This window comes from Hyperolius riggenbachi, chromosome 5 (assembly GCF_040937935.1).
Source record: "Hyperolius riggenbachi isolate aHypRig1 chromosome 5, aHypRig1.pri, whole genome shotgun sequence".
In the NCBI taxonomy this organism is placed as follows: domain Eukaryota; kingdom Metazoa; phylum Chordata; class Amphibia; order Anura; family Hyperoliidae; genus Hyperolius; species Hyperolius riggenbachi.
In genome coordinates, this window is record NC_090650.1 from 372,318,254 (window position 1) to 372,341,622 (window position 23,369).

A 23,369-nucleotide genomic window follows, 5' to 3' on the forward strand; every position below is an offset into this window, starting at 1 on the left:
GAGAGTGACTGTCCAGTATCCGGCAGGACCTGGAGCACCGAGCAGGGATGGTGATTTCCCTGCAGGCTTATGGTGGTTGCAGGAACTGAAACCCAGCTTTGTGAGTATATAATCATATAACTTTTGTCCCCCTATACCTGAGGATATTGCACAATTGGACTCCTGGTCTCTCTCTAGTTCTTGTTTAAGTGCACTTGGTCCCTACAAGAACCGCCTTCTACCTATGATTTGAATGCAGGTAGAAATTATTTGCGTCTGATTGATCATCCCTAATCATAATTAGTGTTGCTCAAATATGGCTTTTTCACTCTTACCACGGGCTATTGGCAAAGGCTTAGCAAAGGGTAGGTAGAAGATAAGTGTGTGTGTGTATGGTGTCTATGGTGTGGTGTGTGTGTGTGTGTGTGTGTTTGTGTATTGGTAACATAATTTCAGTCATACATATAAAGGGAACCTGAAGTGAGTAAAATTATTTAAAATAAACACATGACATAGCTGCAAATGAATATTAAGTACTAAACTCACTGCCAGTTCCTCTCAGATGCTCACCATTTTCTTCTTACAGTGATCCCATTCAGTTCTGACAATATTTTGTCAGAAATGAAATATACCAGTTGCTGTCAGTTATATATCAGCGGCTGTCAGTCACAACTGAATGTGCAAGGTATTGTCCATGTTTCCCTATGGCTCAAGCGGGTGATATTATAGTTTAAAACTGTGCTGACCAGGTAGCTGTTATGGGGTAATGGCCATTTTTAAAATGGAGGACGGAGAATTCCATTGATCACAGTGGACAAGTGGGACGCAGGAGAGGAGAAAGAGATTGAGGAGTAGACTACACAGGAGGTAAGTATGACCTGTGTGTGGATATTTTGACTTTTTATTTTCAGTTCAGTTTCTCTTTATGATCTTTGAACCACAGAATTCCCAAAAGCACTAACAGTAATGCTGCAACTGCTATTATACAGAGTAGTACTCCACAGTGAAGTACACTTGTAAAATGAAATCTTTCCATACTGGTAACTATTTCTGTACTGTTTGTTTCATTATTTTGTCTACTTTTATTGAGCAACTGCTAAGTCAAATATCCCGTAAGTGTAAATTTACTTGACTTATAAAATCTGATTCTGTACTTCAGTTACTTTTACACTTACAGTTTGTATTTAGCGCTGGGTCCCCGGTTCGTATCCTAGCCAGGTCAACACCTGCATGTAGTTTGTATGTTCTCCCTGTGTCTGCGTGGGTTTCCTCCGGGCACTCTGGTTTCCTCCCACATCCCAAAAACATACAGATAAGTTAATTGGCTTCCCCCTAAATTGGCCCTAGACTATAATAAATGCACTACACAATACATACATAGACATATGGCTATGGTGAGGACTAGATTGTGAGCCCCTCTGAGGGACAGTTAGTGACAAGACAATATACTCTGTACAGCGCTGCGTAATATGTCGGCGCTATATAAATACTTAAATAAATAAATTGAAAAAAATAAGTATTTGCCCTTCTGGCACATGAGCCGTTCTATTTGAAAATGTTTGTTCTTGATCTTCCACAACTAGTTTCGTTTTCCACAGTTCTGATTATTATGGTGAGCTTGAAGCATTTTTCAATCTTGTTATAACATTGTCATGCTTTGTAGACATAAGTTAGCATTATTACCAGACCGTCATTCAATTGGTTCAAGGAGTCAGTAGTTGCTGAGTGACATTTGTTAAGCTCTTCAGTAGAGATGTCCCGAACGGTTCCCGGCGAACTTCGGAGGTTCGCGTTCGTCTGCCAAAGGCGAACTTTCCCAGAAGTTTCGATTTGCCACATACTGCTCTATTGAGCAAAACTTTGACCCTCTACATCACAGTCAGCAGGCACATTATTGCCAATTAGACTGCACTCACTGGTGGACCCCCACCCCCCCTTATACAAGGCAAGGTCCTTGAGCCATTTGACTCACTCGCCTGCCTATACTAATTACTTAAGGGACAGCTGCTAGGGAGAGTTTAATTAGCCTCTTGTAAGCTTCTCCACCCTCCTCCCTCCTACCCTTCTACCTATTCCCTCCTCCCTCCTACCCTTCTAATGGAGGGAGGAGGGTCTCATCTGCCAGGGAATTCTAGTATTTCAAAAGCCAACTTACATGCCGTGGCTGGGGATTGAACCCAGGTCTTCAGTGTATGGTAGGTAACTAACATATCCATTATACCACCAATACTTTTATGCTCAACCCAAAAGAGAAATTAGACAAGACAAATAACATTTATATCACACTTTTCTCCTGGCAGACTCAAAGCACCAGAGCTGCAGCCACTAGGGCACGCTCTATAGGCAGTAGCAGCATTAGGAAGACTTGCCTAAGGTCTCCTACTGAATAGGTGCTGGCTTACTAAACAGACAGAGCCGAGATTCGAACCCTGGTCTCCTGTGTCAGAGGCAGAGCCCTTAATCATTACACCATCCAGCCACTGCTTAAAGAGAATCTGTATTGTTAAAATCGCACAAAAGTAAACATACCAGTGGTATTACCCTCTGTCACAATTTCGCCGCTCCCCGGCGCATTAAAAGTGGTTAAAAACAGTTTTAAAAAGTTTGTTTATAAACAAACAAAATGGCCACCAAAACAGGAAGTAGGTTGATGTACAGCATGTCCACACATAGAAAATACATCCATACACAAGCAGGCTGTATACAGCCTTCCTTTTGTATCTCAAGAGATCATTGTGTGTTTCTTTCCCCCTTCTGCTCTCATGCACTGAAGTTTCAGGCTGCTCTTTTCTTCTTGCAAACAGCTTTGCCCTTGTCTGTAATCCTCAGTATGTGAAAGCCCAGCCAGCTCAGAGGAGGATTTATCCAGCTTGTAAAAGATAAGAGAGAAGAGAGAATCTGCCATAATCTAAATAACACACAGACAGTGTGCAGAGAGGGGCCTGGAGAGGGGAGATTCATCACAAAACCACAACACTGAAGAACTTGGCAGCCTTCCAGACACAGGCCGACAAGTCTGACAAGGGAAAGATACATTGATTTATTACAGAGACTGTTATAGTAGAAAGTGCTGCAGTAAGCCAGAACACATTAGAATAGCTTTTGGAACTTGTAGGATGATAAAAAACAGGAGGCAATTTTTGTTACAGAGTCTCTTTAAGGATATGTAGCCAGGCATGGCCTTGCCTTTTGTGTTCAACAGTTGTCCAAAGAGAACCCCAGATAGCCAGGTAGATTCATCTCTCTCTCTCTCTCTAGTAGGGATGGTCACCGCTTTCCGCGGAATTGTATTTTTGCGCATAAATGGATTGAGCATAAATGGTACATGCTAGGCTAGCTTCAGCATGTAGTGTTGGTAGAATAGGTAGAAGGGAGGAGGGAGATATTAGAAGCCTTGAAACATGTCTTCTATCATTTTTCCAGCTAGTAGAAATTTTTGTAAATTTTGAAGTTCGCGTCCCCATTGAAGTGTATTGCGGTTCGCAAACTTTTTCGCGAACTGAACTTCCCGCGGAGGTTCGCGAACAGGGTTCGCGAACCGAAAATCGGAGCTTCGCGACATCACTAATCTTCAGTTCTTCAATAGGTAAAAACTCTTAGTGGTTATCTAGAAGATCCTTCCCTCACCAATGTCTAACCCTAAATGACCTCCTCCCCACCTACACCTAATGCTAACTAACAAACCCCCACCTCACTGAAGCCTAACCCCAACCAATGCTTAACCCTAACCAAGTCCCACATGAATGCCCCACTGATAATTACAACACAACCTATTCTTATACTAACCCTCCCTCTACCAATGCCCAAAACTAGAGATGGCCAGAACAGTTCGCTGGCGGACAGTATCCAGCAAACTTCCGCTGTTCATGATCTCTGCAAACATATGACGTGTTTGACTTGCCCCTTAAACATCATCATGGAGCCAAACTTTGACCCCTTACCTCACAGTCAGCAGACATACTTGACAGCCAATCAGCTAGCACCCCCTGCTGGACCCTCCCCCCACCCACCTATCAAAAAGCAGTTGCGGTGGCCTCCTTGGATTCATTCTCTGCTGGCTGCTGACTGTTAGTGAGAACAGGGTCAGACTTGCTGCAGATAGATAGGGAAAGCATTAGCTAGGCCCATGTTTTTTTTCCTCATTTTCTGTGAAAGCACTCCAAACTGCCTTTGTGAGGGCTAGCACCAGTGCTGCTCGGATACCCCTTTTCAAAATCCGGATCCAATTCGGATCCGGATACCCAGATATCCGACCCGGGTCAGATATCTGAGTTCAAAATTTTCCGATCCGAATCGGATATCCGACCTCAGTATCCGGGCGGATTTGGATATCCGGATAGCAAAACCAGAAGTGGCCTTTAAATTGCTTTTAAAAGTTTTTTTTAGGGTAAATGAGGCATGTAGCATCATTTTTTTTTTTAAAGGGAAACACTAATTGATGATGTGGGGAATTAAAATCCCCCCCCCAAAAAAAATGGCTGTCAATTAACATCAGGACTAGGTTCCAGATAGCAGTCATGCAGCCCACATGGGGCTTGATTCACAAAGCGGTGCTACCTGTTAGTACGCCTGTGAAAACCCCCTTAGCATGTCTAAACGAGCTTTTCGCGCATAAAACTTTATGCGCGTAAAACTGCACAGAGTGCAGGGCGCACCGGGCGAAGTGCCCATTAAAGCCTATGGGACTTAGCGCGCATAAAACTTTGCGCGCGCAAAGTTAGCGCGCGATCTGATTGAGAAATCCGGTGCTAACCTACTTAGCACCCCGGTTAGCACGTCTAAAGATTTTAGACGTGCTAAGTAGGTTAGCACCGCTTTGTGAATCAAGCCCCTGGTGTCCAAAGTCCAACTGCACATCTGGGACATGAATGTTTTTAGCCCAGACACCTTCAAAAAATTACGCAGCAATTGTGTTTTAAATATAGGTGGTATCAGCACAGCAGCAGTGGCCTGTGGCACCCTGGTGGTGTGAGCAGCACAGGCAGCAGGAGCAGGGAAATTCAGTAGCAGTAGGTGTAACGTTACGCGAGGAGCATGCCGGACATGGCACTTGGCAGTGGCACTTGGCAGTGGCACTTGGCACGTGGCACTTTGCATATGGCACTTTGTACTTGGCACTGTGCACTTGGCACTTTGCATGTGGCACTTTGTACTTGACACTTGGCACTTTGCGCGTGGCACTTGGCACTTGGCACTTTGCACTTGGCATGTGCCGAGTGCCAAGTGCCAAGTGCCAGGTGCCGAGTGACAGTCAGACAGTAGAGGAGAAGACACTAGAGCACACTAACTGTCACACTGGCACTGCTCACAGCACAGCAGTTCTGTAGTAAGCTAACACAGTGGTACTACTACTCTAACAACTTCTAGCACTGACTGCAGTACTATAGTACTAACTACACAATAACACAATAATCCTATTCCCTAACCTAACCTAACCTAACCTATACTGTAGCTAAGGCTAGCTGGCCAGCAGGCAGCAGCTGGCCTGGTCTGTGCACAGCACACATACAGACACATAGCAGCTGCAGCAGCCCTGCAGCACACACTCTGACTGCCACTCACTAAATGAAATCAAGCTAGTGTAACAATTGGTGTCAGCACACAGAGAGAATCTGATTATTGGTGATCTGCAGTATCACCAACAATACAGATATATACCCGATTATTGATGATCTGCTGAATCACCAATAATACAAGTATGACTAACCACTGGACACCTGATAAAGTGTAAGTGTTTTGGTGCAACAGTAGGCTGTCTCCCGTGGGGCGGAAGACGCAGATAACAATGAGCATGGACCACCTGAGCAGCAGGTGGCCCTTGGCTGTGTGTGAATTATCTCCTAGGAAAGGGGATAGAGATAACCTGCGAGCCAGTGATTCCCTGCAATACTGGGATTCAGACTATACTGCAGCCAAAGGACTCCTAAGGGATAGAGCCCCTGACTGGACTGCAGAGAGGCCTCTATGAAGAACAGGAGGTCTCTGCAGCTACCTGACACTTGGCAGGGTAGTGTCACAGGTAGTACAGACAGACTGAACACTTAAGGTATGAGTGACAGCCAGAAGGGTCGGCCAGGCCAGGTCGGCAACACACAAGCAGATAAGGTACAGAGACAGAAGGCGGATTCGGTAACCAGGTACAGGCAGGGTTTGGCAACAGGTAGGCAGATATGCAAAGGTACCGAATCAGAAATCAGGAGAGAGGTCGAGAGAGCAATTGGTCATAACAGATAAAGCAGAGGCCTAGTCTAGAGTGTGAGGTCCGTGGTCTCAACACCCAGGAACTGGTCTAAGGTATAACACAGCAGTGACACAGTATTCCTAAGCTTGGGTGTGAGGTCCTTGGTCGCAACACCCTGGAACTGGTCTAAAGTATAACACAGCAATGACACAGTATTCCTAAGCTTGGGTGTGAGGTCCTTGGTCACAACACCCTGGAAATGGTCTAAAGTATAACACAATAATGACACAAGCGTAATCTGGCTAAGTGTGAATTCCCAGGTCCACCTGGTTCTAACACACTGTGGGATCTGACTATGGTCTGAGTGCTCACACGTATGTATTCGCAACGGCAGACAACCTGAGACTGACCAGCGAGATCCATATATAGTGCAGCGCTCCTCAGCGCCACCCAGCGCTACTCAGCCAATGACAGTCTGTGCTGGGATCAGCTGACCAACCTGATCAGCTGATCCCTCTCCTCCTGGCATAAAGCTCCTGCCTTCCAGCGCGCACGCGTAGCTCTCCATCTGTGTGCGCTAGAACGCTCAGACAAACCAGACGCATGCTGCTGTGCGGAAACCGCCGGTCTGAACGCGGAGACAGCCGCCCCGCCGCCAGACCGCGTGGCGGCATCTCCGCAATCCTTTGCAGCTAGCTACCTAATTAACAATTTAACAATAGTGTAGTGATAGTGAAGGGGTTAATCACTGAACAGCTTTAGGTTTATCACTGTATACAGCACTTGCTAGGCCAGCAGCACTGGAGCATGTCTCTTAGTGAGCATTCACAACCCAGGATGAGTTTCCTCATCATGGCAACCCTCCTTTTTATACAGGGGGGCCTGGCCAGGGTTCCTTTCTGTGATTGGGTGCCAGGGCTTAGGCTTGGAGCCCTCTGATTGGCTCAATGAGGTCACGTGGGGCTGGCCAGGGTTCCCTTCTGTGATTGGTAGCTAGGGCTTCTGCTGGGAGCCCCTGGGAGCCCTCTGATTGGCTCAATGATGTCAGGGACGTCATCTCCTTAGTTACAGTATCCGGATCCGGATATCCGCCGGATTGTGACCAAATATCGGCATAGTGCAATGCGGATTTGGGTCCAGGTATCCGGAATCCGAATCCGGTCGGATAGCTGAAAAAAGTTTGGATATCCAGGTTACCCGGATATCCGGAATCTGGATTAGCAGCACTGTCTAGCATGTCGGTCTCCGGTGTTTTTTTTTTTTTCGACACTCAACAGCCCACTGACACCCAAAGCTGTGTGCACAATACTGCTATTGTTGTTGCCTCGTTAAGTTGCACGCACAGATCAACTCCAGTGCATTATTATTTTACTGTATTCTTATAGCACTATTGCATTTCTCTGTGTGTGACACTCCACAGCCCACTGATACCCAGAGCTCTCTGCATAATGTGATTCCTGCCCTTTAGGGATTAAAACCCGACTTTCCATCAACTTTGTAATTTTTGGTGGGACTTTTGGCATGGATCTCCCCCAGGCATGCCTCAGTCCAGGTGCAAGACCCCCTGAAACAATGTTTTACATTTTGTGGTCTTTGTAGGTTTTAAATTTGCCTGCCCATTGAAGTCTATGGCGGTTTGCTGGGTTTGCCTGTTCGCGAACATTTACGGAAGTTCACGTTCACTGTTCGCGAACGGAAAATTCTGTTTGCCACAGTTCTACCTAACACTAACCTACCAACCCCTGCCATAATACCCACTAATATAACAAAACGTTTGCTGGTAAATACTCCCACCCTTCCAGCTCACAATTTCTGTGCACTGAAACCACCTGCTGCAGTTTCTGCTCCCTTATAGCATTCTGCATGAGTAATCCAGTAATCAATGCACACATATAAACGTATAAAGAATCCATTTGTAAGCCCTGAAGAATATATAAGCACCTCACTGCCCAACAGTGTATATTTTTTTAAATGTTAACTTGTCCTTTCTCCTTTTGTCATTGTTTAAAGCCAATCTGCCTGTCATAGTCACCCAGCATATTTGTCTACATGCAGTACGTCTATTTATGTCTTGCCATATATCTGTCTGTGTCAATGCAAATAACGTGTCCACTTTTTTTCCGGGCCATCTATCCGTGTCAACACCAGTCATTCTGCCCATCAATGTAAATTAGTGCTAGACACTCTGTCAGAAATATGAATCAGCCTGCAAGTTGTTTATCTGTCTATGGCTGTGTGTTTGTGTCTATCCATCTAGCTGCCTGTGTCAGGGCTATCAGACTATACATCAGCAGCACTGAGGAAGTTCATGAATGTTAGTTTGTCCACTAATGTACGTCTTTGTCTCTTTCTGACTTTTGCCCCTGAACTCTGGCTATGTACTTTTTTAGTGTGGATATTTATCAGTGCCAGCCAGTATATTCATCAGCATGACTGTTTTGTGTTAGCTCTAGCTTGTCTTTACCACAACAAACGGAGGAGAGGCGCCCAAGAGTAAACAATATTTAAAAAATGAAAAACAAATTGATGTGGCTTACCTCGTACAAGAATTCACTTACGGTTAGAGATGGCCCGCATGGTTCGCATTCGAACGCGAACACGCGAACATCACTGGTTCGCATTCGTGGTGAACTGCGAACTATATGCGAGTTCGACCCGCCCCCTATACTACATCATTAGGCTCAACTTTGACCCTCTACATCAGTCAGCAGACACATGGTAGCCAATCAGGATGCACTCCCTCCTGGAGTCCCCCCCCCTTATAAAAGACAGGCAGCGTCAGCCATTTCACTCACTCGTGTGGCTGCAGTAATTAGAGAAGGGAGAGCTTGCTGCAAAGAGACATAGGGAAAGCTTAGTTAGGCTCTTGTTAGGCTTGTTAGCTTGCTCCTTGCTGATACTTATTGTTAAGAAGCACCACTCAACAGCTTTTTTGAGACCTAATATTGTTCTTGTAATCTATTTTTTGTGTGTGTGTATGACCCACAGACACTTGTTGCATATACAGCCTTGTCAGTCAGTCGCAGATGGCCCTTGGCTTCTTGGTAATTCCTACTGTGCCACTGCCAGGCCCAGCACATTCAGTGACTACCTGTTCATGGTACCTGTGTGTGTGACAACTGCACATTTGTAATACCAATCCCTGAATACCTGTTCAGTGCACCTACCTACGTGACCGCAAACAGTGTTATATTATATACCAGACACTGCACCTGTTCACGGTACCTGTGTGTGTGACAGCTGCACATTTGTAATACGAATCACTGCATACCTGTTCAGTGCACCTACCTATGTGACCGCAAGCAGTGTTATATTATATACCAGTCAGTCACTGCACCTGTTCACAGTACCTGTGTGTGTGACAGCTGCCATCCAACTTCTGTCTTGCCCTGCCTCAAGCGTCCTGTCAGAAAGGACCTTCAGCCCAGCAGGAGGCATTATCACAGAGAAGAGAAGTGGCCTAGGTCAAAAAAGTGTTCAGTACCTCACCTTTATTAAAATAAATGAGGCACGCTGCTAGCAGCAGCCGCTATAATAATTTTTCTGGTGCGTGTACATGCTTGCCTAATTTTTCTGGCTGCACTGCAGCTGCCTCCAGCAACAAAACAAAAGGCATGTACATGTGTCAATTCCCCTTCGACCATATGGGCTTGAAAACCCGCTATTGCCTGCACTCTGGCTATGGTGCGCACCAGTCTAGCACGGCCGTCAGTACACAAACAGCTGTTTGCGGTGTGTTACACAGTGAGTTTGGTCAGTCAGTGTGAAGCAGTACACTAATTACACTACCTAATTGATTTATACACATGCAAGATGTTTTAAAGCACTTTAGGCCTCCAATTTAGCATGCAATGTGATTTCTGCCCTTGCTGCTGTGCGTCAAATCCGGATTTCTCCTGGGGACTTTTGACATGTATCCCACTCCGCCATGCCCCCCTAGAGGTGTTAGACCTCTTGAAACATCTTTTCCATTCCATTCCATCACTTTTATGGCCAGCATAAATGTTTCTAGTTTTCAAAGTTCGCCTCCCCATTGAAGTCTATTGTGGTTCATAGTTACATAGTTACATAGTTATTTTGGTTGAAAAAAGACATACGTCCATCGAGTTCAACCAGTATAAAGTACAACACCAGCCTGCTCCCTCACATATCCCTGTTGATCCAGAGGAAGGCGAAAAAACCCTTACAAGGCATGGTTCGCGAAAGTTTACGAGAACCGAACTTTTGTGGAAGTTCGCGTTTGCGTTCGAGGTTTGCAAACCAAAAATCAGAGGTTCGAGCCATCTCTACTTACGGTACAGTAAGAAAAAGAATTTATTGAGCACTCAATAAATTAATTTTCTTACTGTACTGTACGTGAATTCTTGTATGAGGTAAGCAACCTCAATTTGTTTTTTAAATATTTTATCCTCTTGGGTGCCTCTCCTCCGTGTGTTGTTCACAGCCACACCCCTCCTTCGAGGGGTGTTCCCTTCAGGCCTCCAGGCTTCAGGTTCTTCATATGCAGAGTGTGACCTGTACAGACAGCGAGCTGTACCCGGTTGGAGGTGGTTATCCTCCTCTAGCGCTGTTTGGTGCTTGCTCTTCTAGCAACCCACCACTTGTGAGTGCTGACTTCATTGAATTTCAAAATCTTGCAATTATTAAACATATTGCACTATCCGGTCTCCCGGTGTCTTTGTGTTTTTTCTAAGGTTTTCCTTATCCACTGCAATTGTCTTTACCACAGTCCGTGTTGTATGAAAAGGAAGGGCACGCATTGGGTCAACTGGGCAATGGTCCAGAACCCCAAGCAACTTATTCATTACTTATTCATTATGGTGAGCAAAAGGCCAGCAGGAAGTTCTAGAAGGGAGTTCATTACATAGGTGTAAACAGGTCTGCATTTAACTCACAGGAACTTAGAAGCACAGATGTCCTGGAACCCTAGACTTCCCCCTCCATGAAGCTTCAAACCCCCACCTTACCGCACCGCAAGTGCGCTGGCGGCCCAGCTGTCACTTCTCCCTTACTTCCCTTGCCCATCATAGGTAGCTACAGCTGCACCTTAGTATTAGGCGGACAGAAGCAGTGATGCTCGCATGGAGGTCGTGATCACGACTTTCCGTGATTCCACGACCATTTTTCAGCTATCCGCCACGGGTATTTGTCGCCGTGGATCCATTTTCATTCACTAAAATCCGTTTCGGCAGACTGTGAATGAACGCATTCACGCTCATGAAAACGGCGCAGAACTCGTGTTTAGGTTGTGAATAGCGGAAGTAGATGGAAGTGACTTCCCTGGGCCAATCAGAGGCCCCCAGCCAGGCCCTAGCAACCAATCACAGGAGGGGAGGCTATGCCCTCCCCTCCTGCATGTCAAGCGGCGGCCATGATGGAAAAGCTCCGTCTTTGCTAGACTCTGGTACTGAGAGGATCATCTCCAGGCCATTGTTCCTTCAGCAAGCGCGGTTTCTGTGTCAAAAGCCAGCGTTTTTTCTCCTAACAGTGCTCTTATATTGTACTTGTCAGTTGTATTTAGTTAGCTAGCCAGTGAGTCATTGCTGTAGTCAGTGTAGTCAGAGTGTACTGGTGATTAGTGTGTTTAGTGCAAGCAGGCAGGTTCAGAGTATACTGCTCACTTGTATTCAGCTAGCCAGTCACACTCTTCAGCTACTACTTACAGACAGTCACACTGCCACTGCCAGTGCTGTTCATTCATTAAGTTTTGTGAGTGACATTGTGTACTGTGCTCATTGCTCACTGGCATTATTCATCTCATTTGGCAGTGATACCCTTCAGTTACATTGTACTGTGCTCACTGCTCACTGGTATTAATCATCTCATTACGCAGTGATACCCTTCAGTTACGTTGTACTGATCACTGCTCACTGGTATTATTCAGCTCATTAGCCAGTGATTCGCTTCAGTTACTATGTACAGACAGTCAGACTGCCACTGCATCATGACTCTGCATAGGGAAGAAAAGAGGGAGGCACTAGGGGAGGGGAGTGGGCCGCCTTTCCATCATTAGGCACCTGTAGGCACTTGCCTACATTGCCTTATGATAAATCCAGCCCTGGGCATAAACAATATTTTAATGGCAGCAGAGGTGCTGGCAGCATCGGGTGAATTTATGGTGAGCAAAATACCAGCAAGAAGTTTCAGCAGGGAGTTTGTTATGTAGGTGTAGATGATTAGTGTAGACTATGGGCTTGATTCACAAAACGGTGCTAACTGTTAGCACGCTGTGAAAAGTGCTTCGTGTGAGGTGTCGCACGAAAAAGGGTTATCGCATGCAAAAATTTGCGTTCACGCGTTAACGCAAACTTTTTGCGCGTTAGCGCAATAAAATTGCGTTATCGCATGAACGTGAACGTTAACGCGCAAAAAATTCACGATAACCATGTTAACAGCCATGCTAACAGTTTTGTGAATCAAGCCCTATATTTCAATTAGGGGTCCACAAGTCGGGAGCTGCTTAGGTCACAAGATTACTGTCAGTACAGTATAAAAATCTAAGGGAACCCCCCCCCCCCCATTCATCTATGCCCATGGTTCCATTTTACTAAAATAATCCCTGCACAGGAGCATATGGTAATTTGGCTATAGCGGTCACTTCCTAAGGGGAAGGGGGAGGGACTGTACTCTTACAAGTAGTCATGACTTAGGGCCCGTTTCCACTACACATGATGAGATGCGATCACCACACTGCATCGCACCGCAAGGAAAATACAACCAATTCACATAAAGTCATTTCCATTGACGCAAATTTACCTATGTGATCCGGCACGATGCGACAAGGGGGAAATTAGGGATATCATGCTGCAGTTTTCCGCAGCACGCATGCGATTACCCATTGCTGCAGAAGGGAAGCCACATGACGCTGCATCTTGATATCCGGCCGGCGGCCGGAAGTGCTTGCAGCTGGATGTGACGCGATCCACAATGCTAGTGGAAATGGGCCCTAACATAGACCTTCCCAAGGTCCTGTTTAGGACTCCTGCTGTTTATGAAAGCTAACACAACTATTAAGCCACACACACACTGGAGGGAAATTACACCATCTCGGACAACAATCTAGCAACTATAGAGGTGTCTCTAAACGACACCTACAAACTATCAACGAATGGCCAACAAAGAAGCATTATGAGTTTGCTTATACCCCACCTGCAGTAAGCCACATCCCTCTTCCTTCCTACTCTCTCCATCAAACCGTTCCCTTAACAAACTCATACACTGGAGTGTTATTCTAATGATTTAGGTTGCCACTGTACAGTTATTACATCAGTTTTGAGGGGACACCATGGGTATATTTGTTTTGTAAGGAGGTGGGAACAGTATGGATACACCTGTTGTGGGGGAGAATGTAGGTGCAACTGTTGTTTGAGGGGAATATGGTTATTCTTTTTATGAAGGATCCCAGTAGATATACACCACCCCCGCTAAGCGGTAGAAGACCTATTAAATCTGAGGCGGGCATTAAAAGTTTTGCTATGACAACGCCATGAGAGCAGTGATGCTTATGCAATTGGCTGAAGTATCTGGGCCCCCTGTCTTGTGCCTATCGACAGATGCCGAGAAGGCATTCGACAGGGTGGACTGGGAATTTATAGAAGTTACCCTCAGACATGTGGGATTAGGAGAGAACATGCTGCGCAGAGTCTTGGCACTATATACCTCCCCCTCGGCAAGAATCAGGGTTAATGGGGTACCTTCAGAACCTATACAGATTTTTAATGGAACTCGGCAGGGATGTCCCCTCTCTCCGCTGATATTTGCGCTAACATTAGAACCCTTCCTGAGAAAGGTCAGAGCAAATTTAGATATAAAGGGCTTGGAAGTAGGAAGGGATATGCATAAGGTGGCCGCTTATGCAGACGACCTTTTATTTTTTCTTACAGGAGCAAGAGTGTCCCTGCCATGTTTGATGGCTGAGTTTAAACGATATGGACATTTATCTAAGTTTAAGATCAACTGGTCTAAATGCCAAGCTATGGGGGTGGCCATGGAACAATGGGAGGTGGAATATCTAAGAGGAAATTTCCCATTCAGCTGGACGACGTCCACATTAAAATACTTAGGAATAAACATCTCCCCGAACACTCAGAAACTATACCATAGCAACTATAAAGCAGTAGCACAAGAAATAAAAAAGGATTTAAATCACTGGAATAGACCAGAATTCTCATGGTTCGGACAAATTAACATCATAAAAATGAACGTCATGCCGAGATTGCTGCATGTGTTCCAGTCTCTCCCGATAAGAGTACCTAAAGCCTTTTTTGACACATTGAGGAAAGATTTTTTGAAATTCATTTGGCATTCTAGGCCACCACGCATTAATTATAGGCTTATGACACAGCCTAAAGAGAATGCGGGACTGCGGTTCCTAACCCACAAATATATCACGCAGCAGGAGCCCTAAAGAGGATAATAGATTGGCACAGAAATGGAGTAGATAAAATATGGGTGAGATTGGAGCAAAATCTTATACAGACACCCTTAACAGGGATTCCATGGTTAAAGAGGAAAACCCCAATTGTACACCCCGCAGGATGCTTCCTTAGATGTTCCCTGGAATTGCTATCTTTGTACTCCCGTAGAATTCAATTAATTAATCGACCCTCGCCTCTCCTTCCGATAATAGACAACCCAGATTTCAGTCCGGGGCATAATAAGTCATTTATGCAGTGGGGAGACCCCAAACAAATCAGAGCATTTAAGTTGGTTAAGGAAGGAGACTGGGTCTCAATTCCCGTGCTTAAGGAGACATTACAGAAACCTGGACTGGAGGAATGGTCTTTGATTCAAATCAGATCATTCCTAAGGTCGCAAGGTACAAAAGCGGACTGGAGGCCCTTTGAAAAAATGTGTATGGGAGTAGGACAAAATAGAGGTTCCATCTCAGAAATGTATAATCTTCTGAAGTGGAGAGAGAAGTGGCAAAGGGACCTACAAAAGGAATATACAGACACCGAATGGAAGAGGATACTATACTTCGCCCATAAAAGCTCGATCTCCACAAGAATCCAGGAGTCAGGAGTCAAAATGGTAAGTAGGTGGTATCATACGCCGGATAGGTTAAATAAGATCTTCAGAGGAGCGGATGCCGGGTGTTGGAGATGCCGGACTAAAAGGGGAACTTTATTTCATATATTTTGGGAGTGCCAGGAAATCCAGACGTTTTGGGCAGAGGTTAAAAAATACCTAGGAAGAATAACTGGGTTAGTCCCTCCAGAGGACCCAGACTTTTATCTCTTGCATGTAAACCCCTTTAGTGTTAAAAAATATAAGAATTCTATAGTGAAACATCTAATAAATGCAGCAAGAATACTTATAGCTAGACACTGGAAATCAGTGGACCCCCCATCAGTAGCGGAATGGCTGAGGGAGGTAACACATATCTCCCAGATGGAGAAACTGGTACAGGAAAATAGGGAAGGAGAACAATTAACAGAGAAGAGTTGGGAAAAATGGAATGTATTTGTGGGCACGGAGAAATATGCATCTTTGATGAGCAGGGATTAAGAGAAAGAGGAGATGGGCATTCACTAGGGGAAAAGGAAGAAAAAAGAAAGGTTAAAGAGGAAAGCACTCTGGTTCTTCGTGGCTCCGGGGGCTCTCCTCCCCCTTCCCCTCCCGGGTGACCTCTCTTATGAGGGGCCGACTGACTGAATGGCAGTGGTGTGTGTGGAAGTGAAGGACTATCAGACCGTGAGTGGTTGGTAGAAAGTGTGATGGAATATTTAGTGTTGGGAACGGAGGTGAATTAATACTATAATATGGTGATATAAGGTTAACACCCTCTTATTAATAAGATGTCCACTAGGAGTATCTACATTTTAGCAGAAATGGTCTCCTTGAAAAGGGACCAGAATGATGTAATTGGTGGATACCAGGATATATGATATGTATTGATATGTATTACTGATGACTTTTTGTAAAACATTTTTGGTATAAATAAAGATTCTAAAAAAAAAAAAAAAAGTTTTGCTATGGTGCCCCAGGATTTGATGGGATCCTGATCCCCAGTCTGCTGATCAGAGTAGACAGTTAATCAGCTTTTTTGTCACATTGTTACACTAACATTACTGTGCAATGCCACTTTCTCTCACTGAAGAATGAGTCAGGAACCACATAAAGATATACAATTCAAGTATTCATACTAGTAAAAAAAAAAACATTAATGATGAATTGCACTGAAAATAAGGTAATTAATACAAATTTCTTAATTTTTTACACAATTCCTTTATAAATTATTTAGTCAGTATTGTAAAATCTTTCCTCACCCTTTCCTCTGCCTGATTTACATTCTGAAATTATTCTTAGTGCTGTCAGATGCAGCTCTGCGGAATGTTTGTATACTCAGTATTCCAAAGCCAGTAGAAAAAAATAACTGGGCTCCCAGAATGCTCTGGGAGGAGAATTCCACATTGCCAAACAGCGTAGGCTTTGATATCAAAGAGCGGACAGGGCCACATATCAATATACAGCAATATATAGATATAGAAAATGTTTCTGCTGGTGAACACAGGATGATTAATGTAAAAGTTGGTATTCTGAATAATTTAGTACATTCTCCTATATGTCACTACGGTGCCTATTTAAGCATTCTTTACTAATTACTTTATTGTGAATTTTATTTCCTATTTTGCCAAAGTTCATCTTTAATTGGCCTTTTGAACTAAACCCCAGGTGTTCTTTTTCGAATGGCATGGCACACAATCAGGGTTGCTGGTTTCTTTAATTCCCCATAATGCAGAAATTGTTATTTGCCCATACTGGCTTTAGGTGCACAAATAATTATACGCCGCATTGATGTCGATCGTTTGCAAGTCCTTTCATAGTACGCGCTTTGTTAGCTATAAAGGATATGTTGTTTTGATGGCACTAGAAATAATCTGCAGTTCAAATATTTTAATTATTCATGTTATGCTAATGTATTCGACGCCTGATTAAAAATTATTTTAAGCTTTATTGTTTTGATGACAATTATTCTGTCTAAAGTAAATGCAACAAAAATAATTGTGTGTGGTTAGATTCTGGTATTTGACTATTTAAAATGCCTTGAAAAAATACAGCACAGGACTGCATTTCAATTTTTCATACATAAGTTTACATTCAGAGCTTTATAAGCTTTCACCTTTTTGACTCCTGCTCTTCTCAGATTCAGGGCTCAAACCCACTAGCAGCCTTTTCTAAGCGCTAGTGATTTGAAAAAAGCTCTTGCTAATGGAATGCTATGGGGATTTTTTATAAAATCACATCGCTCCAGTGAGATCACGTCCATAGCATTACATTAGCAAGAGCTTTTCAAATCACAAAGGGCTCAGAAAAGTGCTCCTAGTGGGTTCCATGCCTAATGCTACACTTGATGAAATATAGATCTTTCACTCTCATGCATCCAGTGGTGCTCATCCAATATTCGGGTATCCGAACTACCCAGATAATCCAAACTTTTTCCACTATCCGATCTTTGAATAGGAATTCGGATAGTTTTTAAAATCCAAATAGCACTAGCACCTCCTAAGCTAGTGCTTAGCTTAGCAAACTCGGAGAGAGAGAGAGAGAGAGAGAGAGAGAGAGAGAGAGAGAGAGAGAGAGAGAGAGAGAGAGAGAGAGAGAGAGAGAGAGAGAGAGAGAGAGAGAGAGAGAGAGAGAGAGAGAGAGAGAGAGAGAGAGAGAGAGAGAGAGAGAGAGAGAGAGAGAGAGAGGCCTCCAAAAGGGATTTATGTAATTTGCAGAGACTTTTGGAAGCATTTTAAGCCATTTTGAAGGCCACTCCCTGTTTTCAACCCGGATATCTCAATCCGACCGGATATCCAGGATATTGGGTTCGGATATACGAGTTTACTCGGATACCAAAAAGTTCGGATTCGGATATCCGATTCGGATCCAGGTATCTGGGTATCCGGATCCAAATTCAATTCGGATTTTTAAAAACAGACATAAAGTTCCTCAACACACTTTCACAATAGAAAAACATCTCAGTATATCATGTGAAAAAGCAAATATATTTCTTACATGTAGTTTGAGACTTTTTCACAGTGTAAAGATGCATACATGTTAGAGCAGGGTCGCCCTTAATGATAAAATCACAAACACTGGTCCACATGACAGCCCAGGGGCCCCAGGTCTCTCTCACTCACTGGGGCCTCAAACCACCATGCGACACCTAGAGGGAAGTGTGGGCAGCCCTGGAACTCTCACCTCCAGGGAACTCACCCCACCACCTCTAAACTGAATGCCAACTGCAAGCAAACACAATTGCTAACTTCCAGCTAGAGCAATATCCTGCCTCTATCTGGCCAGCAGACGCCAGTCATCATTGCTCGATCATTTGAACAACACTGCAGTATATATAGTATGAGCATAGTACAGCCACACATCCCTGCTACAGCTGGGGACCAGGTACTGTTTGATGGAGAGGGTAGGAGGGATAAAGGGGGCAGAGAACAATGAAATGGCTTTAAGGTATTAAGGTGAGGTCAAACATAATACATTCCTTTCTTAACCATTCATTGCTTATTTGTTGTTGCTTGACCCACTGGATAGTGTATTGGTGTTAACCGTTTCCGGACGGCAGTGATTGAAATCTACGCCTGGTTTGGAGGCTGTTATTCCTGTCAGGGTGTAGATTTCAGCCCACCGCAGCAATGCACTGTCGCCACTCTCATCGCCTCCACTCTCTCTGCCCTGCTGTCTCTATAATGGCAGACCCTCTTACCAATGTGAGCCAATCCCATTGCATAGCTCCCAACTGTCCCTCTTTTGGAGGGACAGTCCCTCTTTTGGGGCCCTGTCCCTCTGTCCCTCTTTCCTCCTCATTTGTCCTCCTCTTTCAGAACTTTGTCCCTCTTTCTATATAAATCTATATATTTTTCTACTAAAAATTTGTGTTTGACTCTAAACTTTATTCCCATCCTTTCAATTGATATATTTACTAATTTTAAAATGTTAGTATGAAGGAAAATGAACCAGAATAGAAAGGCCCGGGTGTGGTTTGAATTATAAAGCAACATATTTTTCTTATGAAATCTTTATGGCATGCGTGCCTAGGAGTGTAACATAAGCGTGATCAGGGTTGTGGCAGGGGCATGGCTTAAGTATCCCTCTTTCTCATCTCAAAAAGTTTGGAGGTATGTCATTGGCTCACATTGATCACAGGGTCAGGAGCCAATAAAAGCAGCTCCTGACCGGCACACAGAGCTCTGCTGTCATAGAGACGGCAGAGTGGGTGGCTAAAGGCGACAGGTGGCGTGTATGGTGTGTATGGTGGTAGCGGCTATGTGTGGCAGCAGTCTCTGGTCCTTAAGGGGCCAGAGACCGCTGGTACTGAAAGGTTTTTCTATTTTTTTATTTAAATACTAACCTATGTAGGGATTGTCCAGAGGCTTCCCGTGCCCTCCTCCCTCTGAACATATCCGATAAGAGCCTGCTGGATATGTTTGTGTGGCCGCGCTCCTTGCTGTGTACTAAACCTGTACAGCCATGCCTGTTCAGTAAGCCAAGGCCGCTCATCCACACAGGCCTGCATGAATGAGAGTGCATTCCCACTCTTTCAGAAGGTCCCGGGCAGCTGCAATGGCCTCAGAAGGAGGATATGGAAAGCCTCTGGAGGATCCAGAGGCTTCACTCTTTTAGGTAAGTATAAAACTTTTTATTTTCACTGGCCTCGGGTTCATTTTAAGAGCACGGCCTTTCACTGGAGTGGAGCAGGTCATTTTGGGTGAATTGTGGCCCAGAAATTGGGCACTGTCCAGTTAATATGCCTGGCTTTCGAACCCGGGTATGTCTCTCTCTATCAGACATAATTTGGGCACGATTTGCAACACAGAAATTGGGAACTGTTATAGGCACCAATGTTGAATAGCAATAGTAGAATATAGGTAGCATTACATTATTCAACCATCTGCAATATCTCTCCCCCAAATTACCATGCACACTTTTATATGGTACAACTGCTCAATCATCGGCCAGTAAAAATATGGACATGTGTATAACTGACCTCTTTAGACTTATACTGCACTGCATTTTGAACTTTTGATTGGGCTTGAACATCACTGGTGCTGCAATATGTAAAGCAAGGACATGGCATGATTGGTAGATAATGGTTAAAGCGGATCCAAACCAAACATTTTTTTTAATTCAAAATATTTAGTTGCACCACTCTAACACATACAAAGATAAATAAACACTCCTTCAAGCCTATGAGCATTTCAGTGCATGCTTTTCACTCTTCTCTTTTATAACTAGGGTTATACAGGTGACAGCCATTAGCAATTCCTCCTTTGCTGGACACCATCTACTCCACCAGTTTGCCGGTTTCTGTCCCAGGAGGGGTTCCTCCATTAAATGTAAAATATTTTATATTTGTCATCATGCAGCTGAAAAAAGGCTGATATTTATTATTATAATTTAGAAAATAGATTTTATTTCTGAAATCTTGTATTTTTAGTTTGGGTCCACTTTAAAAGTTGGTGTTTAGTGTATGCAATTTAGCCTATAACTGTTCAGCCATATAATAGCCATATAATAGCTGTATAAAACCCATAATATCCATTTGGCTACTGGATTTGGCACTAGACAAGACAAGACAAGACAAATAACATTTATATTGCGCTTTTCTCCTTTCAGAATCAAGGTGAAGTTAAAAGAAGGTAAGTACTGGCTAGGCTTCGAAGTTAGCTTTAGCCATTATTTTAAGAGGGTCAGTATTAGGAGATAAGTTATGGTGCAAATTAGATTAATCTGGTAGGGTTAAGGTGTTAGAGGTCAGGAAGTACTTTATATTATGAGGAAGGTGACGGTAAGGCATCACAAAGAGATGCCATGGAGCAGTGTTGAGCTGAAATGTTCGAAATCTCGTGTTTCCTTAATTACGGACGCAAATTTTGCTGCTACAACACAAATTTGTAATTTTGTAATTGCCGTACAAACCGTAATTCGGAATTCCGTAAGCAAAATTTCAGTTTCATAGTTTTGCGCTTAACGCGAAATTTAGTAATTTCATGTTTTCCATAGAAACGTAATTTCATTTCTAATAGTAATTGTGCACATTTAGGTAATGAATAAACCCAGGAAAGTCACACATTGATTGCAATTACTGATTGCAATGACTGATAATGCAAAGGCCCCTGCACTTGCTGTCACTTTAAATGCATCAGGAGGCTCTACCTGCAGCTAATTCTAAGACAGGTGCTCTTTGTCAAGGTGCACTTAGCAGTCATGCCGAGACAGTTGGTTTTGGGTCTTGCAATATCTGATAATGCAAAGGTACCTGCAAGTGCTGTCGCTTTAAATGTATCAGGAGCCTGTGGACTGGAACACAATTTTGAGAAAGGTTGAATTTGCGTGTTAAACACGAAATTCTGATTTGTTTGTGTTACATAAATGATCGTAATTACAAAAAAGATCGTAATTACGAAATTCCCCATAAACACGAAATTTCACGTAATTTCGTGAAATTCGCAAAATTTCAATTACTACCATAATCGTAATTTTGCGAATTACGTGAAATTTCGCAAAATTTCGCATAATCGTAATTGGGTCATTACGCTCATCACTATCATGGCCTCGTTCACATCAGGGCCGTTTCTGTGCGCTTTTTACAGCGCACTGCCCTGTGCGATCAGCAAGGTATTTATTTTCCCATGTAACTAAATGTAGCTGGTTCACATCTATGCGCTGCGCTGAGCAGCGTTACAGAAACGTAGGGTTGCATGCATTTCAAGCGCATAGAAGCGCATGCCTTTTTTACCCCTAATTGGAGAAAAAAATACATTTACATACAAAAACAAAGTTTTATTGACAACTGCTGCTGGTACAACAAGCAAAACGTGCTTTAAAGAAGCGCAGCGCAACGCACAGAAACGCACACTAAAGCGCGCACAAGCGCATGCGTCTTTTACCACGCACTTTCACACCTTTTTCAGCGCAGCAGATGTGAACGAGGCCTAATGTCATGGAGTAATGTCTATGAAAAATGTCTATGAAAAAGCGTGTTTAACGCAAAACAATTGTTGACTATCACCTTTGTGACGGACTGCAGCCCTGGAAGGGTGATGTATTTAAAATCTACATCTGTAACCATCATGTTGTTGTTACTCCTAGATTTAAATTGTAAGCTTCCTGATCTGGTGCCCACGAATGTCTTTGCTTAAGTGGTTTGGGATTTTATTTTAGGTGGCAGGTTAGGAGTAGGTGTCAGGAGGGGTTTCATGTTAAGAGAAAGATGAAAGTAAGCATCAGGAAAAGGTTTACCTTGGGGAGGTGAGGGTAGACTAGGGTTGGGTCTCAGGAAGAGGGAGCTTAGCTGTTAGGAAAGAAGAGATGATTATGGACAGCTATAGCACATGTATCTGGCATCAGGCGATCCCTTCTGGTGCAGGATAGTAGGGATTTGTTGTAATTCCAACATTTGTATAGCGCTTTTCTCCTCTCAGACTCAAAGCGCTTGTAAACATGATATACCAATATTCTAGTGCCAAATCTACAATTATTTTTTTTATTGAGTTTTAGTGTTTTATGACTTTCAGTCAGCTCCAAATTGTAACCATTAGTGAAGCAAATTATCACATGGTCAGCTCACTTCTCAACAAAATTGCTACAGAGTATTTGCCAATATACATTTACACTAGTCAATGGTTATGGTAGTGACAGGGGCAATGATTCTTCAGCTCCAGTAAGTCAAGGAGATACATAGTCAATTACAAATACAGAGATTCTGCTTACTCCAGCCAGAATGGACTTCATTGGACATGTTAGCAGTTCTTAATCACGAGTGTCAGTTAGCTAGACAGTTGGAGTAAGTAAATTATCTGCACCTATAATCACCTAGATACTGTATCTCCTTTTCTCATTTGAAATGAGGAAAAGGCTTTGTAAAGCTGACCATAAACTATTGTGCATTTTTAATAGATTTGAGATGTTTAGTTTGATAAAAAAAATTATTATTTAAAATCCTCTGAAAATCAAGGCCCTCTTGATTAATCTTCAATAATCAAACCTTAAACGGATGCTGAGCAGAGATCAAAAAATGAAATCAGGACTTACCTGGGGCTTCCTCAGCCCCCATAGCCTGCAAGGTCCATCTGTGTCCTCTGGGTCCCTTCCATGGTCCCGCTGGTGACTTCCGTAGGTGCACGACTTTGGTCATAGTTGCACTATTGCAGTCCAGGCACCTGGCCGTCCATCACATGGCCCGTCATCACGCGTTTAGCTGTAA

General features: G+C 43.7%; 1 long non-coding RNA gene across 1 annotated transcript in view; it reads right to left on the bottom strand.

Moving 5' to 3' along the window:
- Positions 1–22,912, bottom strand: part of LOC137517810 (uncharacterized) — a 39,296-nt gene extending 16,384 nt beyond the window's left edge. Inside the window, exons 1-2 of the long non-coding RNA XR_011020674.1 lie at positions 22,877–22,912; positions 20,151–20,211 (exon numbers count right to left, since the gene is read on the bottom strand). This is a non-coding gene — a long non-coding RNA (uncharacterized lncRNA). The remainder of the gene's footprint in view (positions 1–20,150; positions 20,212–22,876) is intronic.
- Between the last annotated feature and the right edge of the window lie 457 nt (positions 22,913–23,369).